Source organism: Lonchura striata, chromosome 27 (genome assembly GCF_050655825.1).
Source record: "Lonchura striata isolate lonStrDom1 chromosome 27, ASM5065582v1, whole genome shotgun sequence".
Lineage (NCBI taxonomy): Eukaryota > Metazoa > Chordata > Aves > Passeriformes > Estrildidae > Lonchura > Lonchura striata.
The window spans coordinates 6,375,959-6,389,578 of NC_140729.1; positions in this window are offsets into that span (position 1 = coordinate 6,375,959).

Here is a 13,620-nt window from a genome sequence, read left to right on the forward strand (position 1 = left end):
GCACAGCAGAATAACTGCAGAACTCTGCTCGATCCAGGTTATACTGAAAACTAAAAAAAATGCTATTTTTACATGCCTGACATTTTTCTTGCATATTTGAGCTTAGGTATTATGTTTGCTCATTTCAGGAGTGCTTCTGAACCACAGTCCAGAAAGAAGAAAAATCTTCTTGGTTGAAGTTGAACATTTGTCTCTAAGAGTAAGAACAAAGCCATGCCAGTGCTTTCAGAAGACTCAGGTAATTCAGCTGCATGCTTTCAACAGAGCAGTGACTGAAATCTTGTCATACCTGTTTCACACATAAAAATAATTTAAATAGGAGTAAAATGTAATAGAATTAAGATAATTCAACTGAAGTTTCTGAGCAATTACCTACAAGAAGGAAGGTGGAATGTAAAAGGTGAAAATTAATAAAGTTTGTCAGGATCAGTTTCCTACTAACCCTAGAGCACCCAAATATACTCTGATAGACCTGAATATACTCTGATAGACTTGAATATATTCTGATAGATCTGAATATATTCTGATAGACCTGGATATATTCTGATAGGCAGAATTGGACCCCTCAGTGTAACAGTGCCTTCTACATGTGCTTACTAAAGATCAGCCCATATATCTCTGCTGCTTGCTGTGTCATTTCTTAATATTTTCTGAACAGGGGTTGATAAACATTGTAAATATCCTTCCTTTTAACTTAAAATAAGTGTCTTTGTTCAAGGCTACTTTACTAGCTTCTCCAGTATGCTGCCCAGGAGAAGTCACAGATAATAAATGATGCTTAGGATTAAAGCAGGAGTGAGTTTGAGTCTCCTGGATCAAAATCCACTCTAAGGTTCGTGGAGAGAATAGCCACAGGAATAGATTTGAACCCCCTCCACCTTTTTATATTTCCTGTTTTGTTTTGGTCCTGTGTTCCCAGACATGGTTCACCGGGAAAAATCTGGCCTTTGTCTGGCTCTGTGTGTTGCAAAATTGGGATATTTAAATATTTTTTTAGAAAACTAGCCACAAGCTTTGATTCCACCACAATGGAAATCTACACTTTATCCTTTCTTCCTCTGGTCAGGCCTGGCTTTTTATAGGTGCCTCAGAGTGGAAGGGGCAGGATAACACTTGTAAGCAAAGCTGCTGGGGAGGTAGAGCTGCTACCTGTGCAAAAAAAGGTCATTCAATCAGTTTGAGAGTCTGCTGTGGTACTAAAATTTCAAATTTGTAAGAGGGGAAACAAAGGGTTCTGGAAACAAGGAGTAATAAACATGAAGTGTTAAATGTGAAAGATAATTTCTTAAGAAATATATATTGCTTTGTTAGATTTTGCCTTAATATGATGGTGTGCTTGACACTTATGAGGGGAGTGTTGCAAAATGAGCTGTGGATAAACACGAGATAATCACAAGTCTCTGCAAATGTGATGATCATCAATGTGATACCCAAATAAATGTAGTGACTGTTAAGACTGCAGTAGAAGGTCCTGTGAGAAATGCTGTGTAGAATGTTTTTGTTCTGTCCTGAATCTAAATTTAGGGTTGCATGAAACTTTGGCCCTTTTGACATCTCAGCTAAGACCTGATTCAAATCATAAAGAGGAAATGGGATTCCTTAGGGATGTCTTCAGTGAAAGAAGTCTCAGCTACCTGATGAAGGTAAAAGTTTGTATTTATTTATGTACATTCTCCTTACAGTTTACTTTTTCTCTGTTCCCTTGATTTATCAACCATTTACTTTGCCAAACCTTTTTTTTAAGAATTCTGTACTGACCAAAGCATATGTGTGCTTAAGAACAAACACTAATAATGTTTGACAATTAATATGTTGAACCTATTAAAACCGAGATCAAGGAGTAGAATGTTGCTGGCAGAGGTTCCAAAAAGTGCAAGAGGCTCCAGGGAATGGGGAAAATATGCAGATGGGATAGAAAACCTAATATCCCATTGAGTATGGGATAGAAAACTTCATATATGGGATAGAAAACCTCACATGCCATTGAATATGGGACAGAAACCCTCACATATGGGATAGAAAACCTCACATTCCATTGCATATGGGATAGAAAACCTAACACCCAACCTATAATAAAATCCCCTAATATAACTTTAGTTGCCAAGTATTGGTTATGCAAAAGCCAGATGATGCCTCTTCACAGAGATAATCTAGTTTATGAATGTATGGGAAATTAATTCAATAGTCCAGTTTTAATTTTTTAATGTGGAGGTGGGTTTTTTTGGGGGTGTTATTTGGTGGGGGTGTTTTGTTTTAATTTTGGTTCTGAGTTTCTTTGGGGTGGGTGTGCTAGGGAAGAAGTAAAGGGTTTGGGTTTGGGTGTTTGCTTTCCAGCCTTAGCACAGGGATGTGGCTTCCTCAGAGAGGGTGGTAAGGATGCTCAGTAGGGGAACATGAGGCACTTTGCCAAAATATTCCTTATGTCTTTGACAGATGTGGAGTCAGTCTGAGTGCCAGCAGTGTCTGCAGGGGAGCTGTGGACAGTTCATCTATCACAACACTGGGGGTGGCACAAAGCTCTTCTGGTCTGCCCACTGCTCAGAAATCCTTGCTCCTGGCTGTGGAACTTCTGGCTGTGGAACTCCTCCTCAGCCTGTGTCCGGCCAATCTTCAGCCTTGAGACTTTCTAGAACGGTGTTCCCTGAGTCATGAGAGTTGAGTTTCAAGTCCCGCACCCAGGGATTCCACTGCTGGGCAGCATAAAACAGTGTTCCCAACTGCTGTCCTCAAGAGCTGTAGCCCCCTGTGACCTGTGTCCCTTCTCCCATCAGAGCTTTGTTTTGCTGGTGCCTGGCTTGGGAGTCCTTGCCTTGCACAGGAGACTGGACTGGACTACAAACACATGCTAACAGTGGTAACAGGCAACTTTATTTACACAACTAAATAAATTTCAGCATTTGTGCATGCAGAGGAGGAAGATTGGCAGGACAGAGGACGCCTTTGACCTGAGGCTGCCTTTGGACGAGCAGGCACTGCCCCAGTATGTAATGGTCATGGTCCACTGCAGCCTGCAGTGGATCCTGTTCATCCTGCTGCCCATGTCTTTTTTCTCATGAGGCCCAGCAGTATCTGGTGCACGCGAGTTAAGAATTTCACCACTATCTGGTATGGATGTGGAGCAGGCAAGAGAGGTTGCATTGACATTGGCTCCTCAGAGGGGTTTGAGGTCGACTCTGGCTCTGGTGTGGCTGTTGCAGTTGAGTGATTAGGAGTGGGAGTACAGCAGCCTGACTCTGTTGGTGCTGACTCTGGCTGCTCCAAGGGGGCTGAGCTGAAGGTTGGCTCTGGTCTTGGAGTAGCTGTTTCAGCTGACTCTGGACATGGAGTGGGAGTAGAGCAGCCTGACTCTGTTGGTGTTGGCTCTGGCTGCTCAAAAGGGGTTGAGCTGAAGGTTGGCTCTGGTGCTGGAGTGGCTGTTTCAGCTGACTCTGGACATGGAGTGGGAGTAGAGCAGCCTGACTCTGTTGGTGTTGGCTCTGGCTGCTCAAAAGAGGTTGAGCTGAAGGTTGGCTCTGGTGCTGGAGTAGCTGTTTCAGCTGACTCTGGACATGGAGTGGGAGTAGAGCAGCCTGACTCTGTTGGTGTTGGCTCTGGCTGCTCAAAAGGGGTTGAGCTGAAGGTTGGCTCTGGTGCTGGAGTGGCTGTTTCAGCTGACTCTGGACATGGAGTGGGAGTAGAGCAGCCTGACTCTGTTGGTGTTGGCTCTGGCTGCTCAAAAGAGGTTGAGCTGAAGGTTGGCTCTGGTGCTGGAGTGGCTGTTTCAGCTGACTCTGGACATGGAGTGGGAGTAGAGCAGCCTGACTCTGTTGGTGCTGACTCTGGCTGCTCCAAGGGGGCTGAGCTGAAGGTTGGCTCTGGTCTTGGAGTAGCTGTTTCAGCTGACTCAGGATATGGAGTGGGAGTAGAGCAGTTTGACTCTGTCAGTGTTGGCTCTGGCTGCTCAAGAGGGGTTGAGATGTAGGTTGTCTCTGGTGCTAGAGTGTCTGTTCCAGGTGGACGCATGCCCATCTGAATCAGGATCCAGTTGTAGAAGTACTGAGTGGAGGTGTAGACTCCCGGGCGTTTTGTTCTGACACAGCCTTTTCCCCAGCTGGTCACTCCAACAAGCCAAAAGTAGCCAGCATGGTTATCTTTGCACACCAGAGGCCCTCCACTGTCACCCTGCAACAGAGGAAAGAGGATTAGGGTGCTGTTGGGTGGCTGCTGTCAGCACTAGAGGCCTGTTTCTCTCTTGCAGCCCCTGCCACAGCTGTATTCATGGTACAAAAAGGCTTTGCTCAGGTGCTGGAGTCTCAAGAACCTTAGCTGGGAACAGGGTGGGTGTCTGTGAAGGCCCCCTTTTGTATCTGCACAGTGATCCTGGATGGGCAGAGCATAGATCATCCAGAATCTGGATCTGTGGGCTGCTGAGAACACTGGATGGGCTTTCTGGGCAGAGGGGCAGGCCTGGGGAACACGGTCACTTGGCAAGGAAACTCCAGCAGTGGAGGAAAAGTGGTTTGCCAGACAAAGCCCATGGTGACGGGGTACCTTCGCTGCTGGCTCCCAGCACTCATACCTGGCAGGTGTCCATGCCACCCCGTGGGTAGCCAGCACACAGGTTGTGGGTGTGGATGGCCCCAGCGTACCGACGGCTGCTGTTAACCAGCCGGATATCCAGGAGACGGACCTTGGCTTCCTGCAGGACATCACTCGGACCCTGAGCTGCAAGCACAGGAAGGAATGGGCACCCAGCAGCTCTTTGCCAGTTCCACTCCCCTGTCTGGGGGTGAACTCATTCCCTAGGGCTTGGCTTTGCCTCTGGAGCAGTTGTTGAAGCGCTGTGTCCTTTCTGTCTGCCTTTGGGGAGCAGGCCAGGCCCAGCTCTCCAGAGGCATACATCCTACAGCCTGACTTTGGTTTGTGCTGTCAGGAAGCCAAACCCATCTTGCTGGTGTGCCCAGCTCACCCTCAGGGCCCTTTTTGGGAACTCACCTTTTGCAGTGGCAGAACCCCAGCCAGCAATGTAGCAGGTTTTCAGCTCTGACACTGTGAGCGAGGCGTTGGGCACGCAGGCAAGCTGGACGTAGTCACTGCACTCCACGGGCTTGTCCAGCTCCAGCAGGGCGATGTCGTTCTGCTGGGAATCAGCCGTGTACTCCTGGTGGGCCAGGAGCCGCTTGATGTGGCGCACCTGAGTTTCAGGGCCCAGATGGGTCAGCTTGGTGGCCCCGATCAGCACACGCCACATGGTGACATTCCTGCAAGGCAGAGAGGGGTCTGAGGAAGAGCAGAGCCGTGTGCTGTTGATGCCTTAGGATTTTAGCTTTTGTATTTTTCATCCATTTGTAATCCTGCAGTTTTTTACTGTATAACTAAATTCTGCACACAGTGTGAGCTGCTGCTGCTTTCCCATTCTGGTCACAAAAATTCCTCTCCAGGCCTGGCAATCAAGGATACCTCACTGCCTCAGGCCTCGAGAGATGGAAACAAAAGTGAGTTGAGGGGAGCAAACTGGGGGTAAATGACTTCATTACCTGAAGCTGTAATTAGAAGATTAACCCTAAATATGCAAATGGACCAAATTTATAGGTGTGAAAACCTTTGACCCGTGGTCAATTTTGGGTTGTAGCACTTGGGGGGGTCTTTTGTTTTGCCTAAAATGGACCTGGAGGCCCTTCAATAAATATAATCACTTTTTATTCCTTGTCTGGCCTGTTTTTAGGTAGTCCTGAAAAGGCATCACTGTGGCAGCTCAGCACTTCCCTTCCTTCTGCTTCTCAAGGCAGAGAGGAAAGCAGGGCAATGAGGAGTGTGACTGCCCTAGCATGCCTTAGGCTCCAGGAATGCCACACTGGAGGCTGCTGGGCAGCAGTGGCACGAGCCCAGCCTTCTGAGCAGTCCCTCAGTTGGGCCCCGTAGTATTGAGGTGCTGCAGGCTGGGCAACTGTTTGTGTGGTGAGGATACCCTCATTCCCTGCTCCTCCTTACCTGGCCTGGAGGAAGCAATGGGCTGCTGTGAGGACCCACTGTGGGCTGATGAGGGACCCTCCACATGTATGGCCGGTGCCTATTTTCCTGGGGTCCTGGATGCTGACAATCCAGGGCCAGGCCCCTGGCAGGGCACCTGTGCCAGTCACAATTCGGTAGTCAGCATCTATGGAGTTGTAGTCAGAAGCCATGGGCCGGAGCCCACAGGTCCCTCTGGAAGCACAAAATCATTACTGCCCTTCTGTTCCAGTACCTGGGTGCTGGCAAGGAGGCTCTCACATGGGGTTTGGGGTGTGGCAATGGGGGACAAGCACCCTCCTAGAGCCTGGGGCCATACCTGCAGTTGCCCCAGGTACCATGTGCAGGTCTGTACACAGCCAGCAGGATGAAGAGGTACAGGTACAGAAGATTCATCGCTGTCAGCAGCATCTGTCAGCTGAAAGAGACAAAAGCTTGTCTCTTCCAGTGCAGTCTCTGACGAGTGCTGCAGCAACTGCACTGTCCATGGCACCTGGGGCTGATGTCACAGAGTGGGTGGTTCCAGGTTCTGGGCACAGTGTCCTCAGAGGGCAGGGAAAGGCCACAGCCTCACAGAACCACAGAATGGTTTGGGCTGGAAGGGACCTTGAAGGTTGTGAAAGGCAAAAGGGGTCCCTTGCCTCGCACATGCAAAACGACACCATGGGCAGACAAATCTGGCACAGAGGGAAAGTCACTCCAAAGGCAGTGTTTGGTCAGAGAGGGTGCTCAGAGCCACCACACGATGGAGAAAACTAGCACATCAAAGCTAGAAAGAGGACAGGAAGGAACAATGCCATGTGCAAACTACTTGGGGGGATGCTTCAAGGCACATAAGCCTTAGCTGATGGAACAAACCTGGAAACTCCTGAGTGTTGCAAGAGGAATTGCTGACCATGGCAGAGTGCGAGAAGCTGACAGGAGTTTCAATGCCATGAGGAAGCCCTTCTGAGTCTGTTTATACATTCTCCATGTCTGGAGCAGGGTGAGTACTGCAAATGCCTCAGTGCTGCCTCTTGCTTTGGAGACTGGTGCTGGAGGTCATGGCTGCAGAAAACAAGGGACTGAGATGGAGAGTGCTCATGCACTCACTTTTGTGGTTTGGGAATGGCATTCCCCAGTCTGGTGTTTCCACTGGAACACTGCAAACCACTGCTCCTCACTCCCTTCTCCCTCTCCCCTCCCTTCTCTGGTGGGCTTGAGAATAGAACTGGAAGCACAAAAGTTAAAGACTGTGGGTTGAGACAAGAACAATATAGTGGAAACAGCAATGAAACAAGAAAATGAGCAGTAACCGCAACAATATGGACTGGGACAATTCACATGCAACCATCCACCCCATAGAGCCTGGCAGTACCCAACCAGGCTGTCATGCATGTTATCCAGCGGAGATTTCTTCCCCTGTCCCTGGAAAATGTTGTGGAGTGGTTCAGAACAACCTCCACGTCCTGGCCATGCCCTGTCCTGGTTATGGCAAAAATTTACCCCATCCTGGCCAGAACCAGGACATTCACCCTCATGATCTGCCCCACAGCTTTGGAATCTGTGCCAGAAGGTCTGGCAGGGCAGGGAGGGCAGTCACCAGGGATTGGCAGACGTTGGAAACTCCTTATCCCTCTCTCTGGCCCCTGGTTTTCCTTGTTTTATGGAATGGAAGAACACATGTCCAACTCCTCCCAGTATCTCCTTCACTGGAAATCCTCCGTGCTTTGATTCCTTCTCTGACATTCTGCTGCACCTGGGGAATGCAGTGGGAAAACCCAAGGCTTTGTGTGAAGGTCACTCCCTCAGCACTTCACCTGAGGTGCACAGGAAGGCTGCCCTGGCTCTACCACACCTCATCCAGAACACCTGGAAGCTCTTCCCTCCCCATTCACACACTCCCCTGCCTTGTCCTCCTCATCCCACAGGGATGCACAGAGGGGCTACCACACTTCACGGTTTGGTAGCCCTGATACCACACTCCTGACTGGAATGGGGTGACCCTGGGGCAGTTTTGGCCTGCATCAGTTCCATGTCCTGCCTCAGCACACCCAGGTTCTCTGTTGGCGTCTGTGCTCATCTCTGCAGCTTTGCTGTCCTGCACCAGGAGTTTGCTGAATAAAATCATCCTCTAGAAAGGACATGTGACACAAGCCCAGGAGTAAGCAGCACCATGGGAGAGTTCAGCAAGGTGCCCTGGGGACAGCCAGGCCAGGCAGGGGAAGGTGGGGGGACCACGGCCTCACTGAAGCAGCCACATTGTACAGCACAAAAAATAAAGCTAAATAAATGCTGGGATGAAATACAGCACTGCTGGGACTGCTCCATTTAGCAAATAACAGTTGTGGGGGAGATTTACAGATGTACTGGGTACATCTGGGAACTGGGGCTCCTGCTGGAAGTCTTCAATCTTGAAGCTCCCAGTTCCCAAAGCTGGTAAATCCTTCCCAGCAATGGCTCCTGAGGCAGGGAGAGGGGTGGAAAGCCAAGGATGGGGCAGAGATCAGAAGGAGCTGGGGAGCTCAGAGAGGTCTTCAAGGGGAAGAGGATTTGTCTGAAAGGCCCTCACTTTTCTGGTCATCTTGGCAACTCTGGCAGGTTTAACAGGAGGTTTGTCTGGAAACAAGACAGGGACATATTGGCATGATGGGTGCTGGCATATTCCAGTCTTAGGCTTTGCAGAGAGAGATTTGCTGTTTCCCCATAGGCCACAGAGGATTTTAATATGAGGTGAACTCCCCAAGCTTGCATCCACCCTGTTCCATGGCCTCTGGCTCTGAGAAATGCTCTCCTGTGCACCCTGCTTCATTCCCTCAGATCAATGGCTGATGTGCCAGCAGCTCCTGCTCCAGAAGGGCAGCACATGATGAAGGTGCCACCCCTGCAGCTGAAAAGAAGGTTCCTTTTGCCATGGCATTCCAGGAGGTCATAAGACACATCATCAATGGAGTCTGAAAAAAAGAAAAATTAGAAGTTGAGGCAGCTGCATTTACCAGTGTGGGCAGTCCAGAGAGAACTGCCTGGACCTGACCCAGTTTGTGGATCAGAGCCAGAAATAGGTTCCCTTAGCTAGAAATGAGACCTCTCTACCCAGAGAGCCAGCTGCTTGCCATTCCATTGCTCCCTGGCCACAAGCAGCACTTCATCCATGAGCTCTCACCCCACAGAGCCCCTAGGTAACCCTGAAAAGACTCCTTCAGTATCAGGGGCTGCAAGAGACCTCTAGATGAGCAGCTAGAGGATTAGGTGAGGAGAAGAACTGAAATAAAATGCGTGTTTTTCCCTGGATTTGTGGAAGACAACAAGAAAGAAATACAGGACCCCAAAAAACAAACCCACTCGATGGGAGAGGCAGGTGAGCACCTCTGGTTCAGGAATTACAGAATGCACTCAACTGCAGCTTGCAGACAAGGATCCTGGCACGTTCCAGCAGCCAGCACTGCCACCTGATCCCAGCATCCCTCTGCCCCATGGATTTACACAGGACCCCAAAGCCCCAGTGGTCAGTGAAAGGAAAACATCCAACTGTCCACACTTGGCAACCTACTCCTGGGTTCTGCAGCCTGTGGAGAAAGACAAATTCCCTCACTAGAAAACTAAGCTGGTTTGAGCTGGGCTTTCTCAAAGCACACTAAAGGCAGAGGTGGGCTTCTCCGTGCTGTTTGGGAAGTGGCACATGAACCACACGGGAATCAGAGAGAGATTATCAACTCCAGAGGCACTGCTGAGCGCAGCCTCTCCTGACTCCAGCTGGGCTCCAGCCCCGAGGTGACCTGTGCCTCCAAACAGAGGGGCCAGAGTGACCTGCACTGACCAGGCCGGCCACAGCTCCGTGTCACACTGACCACTGCAGCGTCCAGCCAGTCCCTCCAGAGGCTCTTCCAATCTCCACCTCCACCTTACAGGGGCATGGAACGCCGCTGATCACACCCGCTGCTCCCTGACCTGCAGCCAGAGGAAGATTTCCTCATTTGCTGCTGTGGCCAGTGGCACCTCTCTGTAGCAGGTTTTGCGTCCTGCTCGGTGCCCCAGTGCTCCAGACAGGCTGGCTCCGTGCTGCTGGGCCTCTCCCGGTCCCTCTGAGCAGGGCTGCAGCCGAGTCTTCAGAACAGCCCCAATTCCCCAAAACAGCCCCCAAAACAGCCCGGCGCTGTCTGTGTGGGGAACATCAAACCCACACCAAGGAATGGCTTTGCCCAGTGCCCCGGGATGGAGCAGCCCCGGCCTGCTCCACCAGAGCCCAGGGCGGCTCTGGGAGCCCTGAGGGCACGAGAGAAGGAAACTTCAGCGTGAGGGTCTGCAGCGGCCAGGGGAACACCAGCGCCTCCGAGCCGCCCTGCCAGACACGTACGGCCCTCCACCACCCTCGCAGTGGTGCGGGAATGTGCTCGCTGCTGAGGGCGGCCTCGCGGCTCGGCGAGCAGCTCGGGCAGGGCCGCCGCTGTCCGCTCCGTGCGGAGCGCAGCCTCCTCCGGACGCGGCCGTGAGGCGGTCTGGGCCCTCGGGTGTCGCCTCCGGCAGAATCAGCGGCTCGGTGGAGCTCACACGAAGCTCTCCCTGGGGCGGGACAGCCCTTGCCCGTGGGGTGTCGGGCGGGCCCCGGGCCGGCCGAGGGTTGCCCGGCTGAGCCCGGGGCCGCCCCTGACGTGGGGCTCTGGGGCAGAGTCCGGCCCGCGGTGCCCAGCAGGGATGCGCGGTTCTGTCTGTGCTCGGGCAGCACCAGAGTAGAGTTTTTCCCTGCTACAGTACCTACGCTACCCCGCGAAAGAGCATCGCTCAGGTTTGACAGGAGGAGAAATCTGTGTGGCCGTCAGCTATCACCTATGGCCCGGTCAGGATACTGATGGATTTTCTGACCTATTCGCTAGGGTCGTGTAAAATGTTAAACTGCAGATGCTTTCTGAAAGCAACTAGTGCTTTGAATGGTACAATCTGGATTACAGAAGCTTTATGTAGTGTTAGGCTGTGAACCACAATAGGTTTATTCTACAAGTTAATAGGGATATGCCAGATCATGTTACACTTCTGTTTTATCTTCTGTTTTGACCCTATGGCAAGCATCAGTTGGGTTTATTTAGCTCTTTATTAGCCCTTTATTTAGCTCTTAGCATTTTTCACATTTTGTGTGAAAAATGAATTAACTTTTAGGTAGATATTTTTAAAGAGGAAAAATGTATTTGTGCCTATTGATGCTGCAGTGATTTGTGGTTTTGAGACCCATCTTGCAAAATACCACATGCTGAGGCTGATTGTCATAGCTCTGAAGCCAGCCCTGGGTATGGAATGCTTTTCATTCTTTGGAGTGTTCATTCCAGGCAGTTCTGTGTAACGAGATCTTTACAGAGCATGGAAGATGCCTCTAGGGGAAGTCTCCATTTTGATTGCTGTGCCTAGACTAATTCTGATACTCCTGAGTTTGCTGTCAGGTTTTTACGATGCTGAAATGTGTGTTTTCCAGGTTCCTGTGTGGGCTATTTTTCACTAAGAATCTAGAAAATATCTTGGCTTTTCGTGGGGTTTAGTGCAAAATAGGTTTGACTGTAGGAACCACATTGTTGCAAAGATGAAGCATGCAATTAAAGTTCTTTCTAATAATTTGAGATGATTTAAAAATATGTCAAATGAAATGCCATAGTCAAGGAACCAAAGCAGTCGAATGAATTGCCTATAAATTCCTTTGGCATGAAGCGTGTTGAGTGAAATGTTTATTTCTTCTAAGCAATAGGTCATAAGAGTGTTTAAATAAAGGTATAGTATATATAATGCACTGGAGCACAATCCATGGATTAGAGTGAAATTTCAACACTCAGTTCCTTTACTTAGAGAAGTCCACCTATGCCCAGATGGATTAATTAATTGTAGTGGTAGAAAATACAGGGTGTAAAACACAGCTGACTGTTGAGCTTAGTATATCACTATGTTGTAGAGAAACTCAAGAATCAAGAAAATTCTAAATAAGTAAATGCTAATTTGTCATGCAGTACTATGGTATTTTCAGGCAGCTAATCAAGAAAATTTGAATTGGAAGACCGTCAAACTTGTTTCATACAATAAAACTCTGAGAGACTTATCTACAAATAGAAACACAAGGAGCATCCTTTTTTGTACTCAGCAAAGAGCTGGAGTATGTTGTGCTGTTACGGAGGTTTATTTTTATAAACTACTCCAATGAATTTTATAAGCATGTAAAAGATTGTAAGTGCCCTGAAACATGTTTATTCTTGGACTGGCAATTACATACATGGATTCAGTTTTGATTTTCTTTAAAATAAAAATAAAAATATTTCTCTGGAGTAATTTGCTCTCGGTAACAAGAGTCATCTGCAAGAGAAATATCCAAACCAATTTCTGGGCAGTGGAAGTAGCTTTATTTTTTATAACATTCTTAGTACCTGTGACCAGGGTTGGTAGAGTGCCAGTCCTGCCAGCTTTAAGGAGCTGCATGTAAGTGTACCCTCGTTTCCTCAGAATCCCAGGGATGTGGACATTTCTTTGAGATGAGCTTTTAGGAAGCCCCAGAACATCTGGTGGTGTGACATCTTCCTGCATGCTCTGTTTCTGCACGTGATGTTTTCCAGTGCTTTCAAACATCCCTTCCCTTCTGTTTTTTCAGATGGTTATTTAGACCTATCTTGAGAGCTACTCTCTTCAGCCTCAGCTTTATCCAAGATACAATATGGTTATTATATAACCTAGTATTTTTTCATTTTACTTACATTTCATTACATAACCTAGTATTTTACATTGTTACTTGCACAGCAGAATAACTGCAGAACTCTGCTCGATCCAGGTTATACTGAAAACTAAAAAAAATGCTATTTTTACATGCCTGACATTTTTCTTGCATATTTGAGCTTAGGTATTATGTTTGCTCATTTCAGGAGTGCTTCTGAACCACAGTCCAGAAAGAAGAAAAATCTTCTTGGTTGAAGTTGAACATTTGTCTCTAAGAGTAAGAACAAAGCCATGCCAGTGCTTTCAGAAGACTCAGGTAATTCAGCTGCATGCTTTCAACAGAGCAGTGACTGAAATCTTGTCATACCTGTTTCACACATAAAAATAATTTAAATAGGAGTAAAATGTAATAGAATTAAGATAATTCAACTGAAGTTTCTGAGCAATTACCTACAAGAAGGAAGGTGGAATGTAAAAGGTGAAAATTAATAAAGTTTGTCAGGATCAGTTTCCTACTAACCCTAGAGCACCCAAATATACTCTGATAGACCTGAATATACTCTGATAGACTTGAATATATTCTGATAGATCTGAATATATTCTGATAGACCTGAATATATTCTGATAGGCAGAATTGGACCCCTCAGTGTAACAGTGCCTTCTACATGTGCTTACTAAAGATCAGCCCATATATCTCTGCTGCTTGCTGTGTCATTTCTTAATATTTTCTGAACAGGGGTTGATAAACATTGTAAATATCCTTCCTTTTAACTTAAAATAAGTGTCTTTGTTCAAGGCTACTTTACTAGCTTCTCCAGTATGCTGCCCAGGAGAAGTCACAGATAATAAATGATGCTTAGGATTAAAGCAGGAGTGAGTTTGAGTCTCCTGGATCAAAATCCACTCTAAGGTTCGTGGAGAGAATAGCCACAGGAATAGATTTGAACCCCCTCCACCTTTTTATATTTCCTGTTT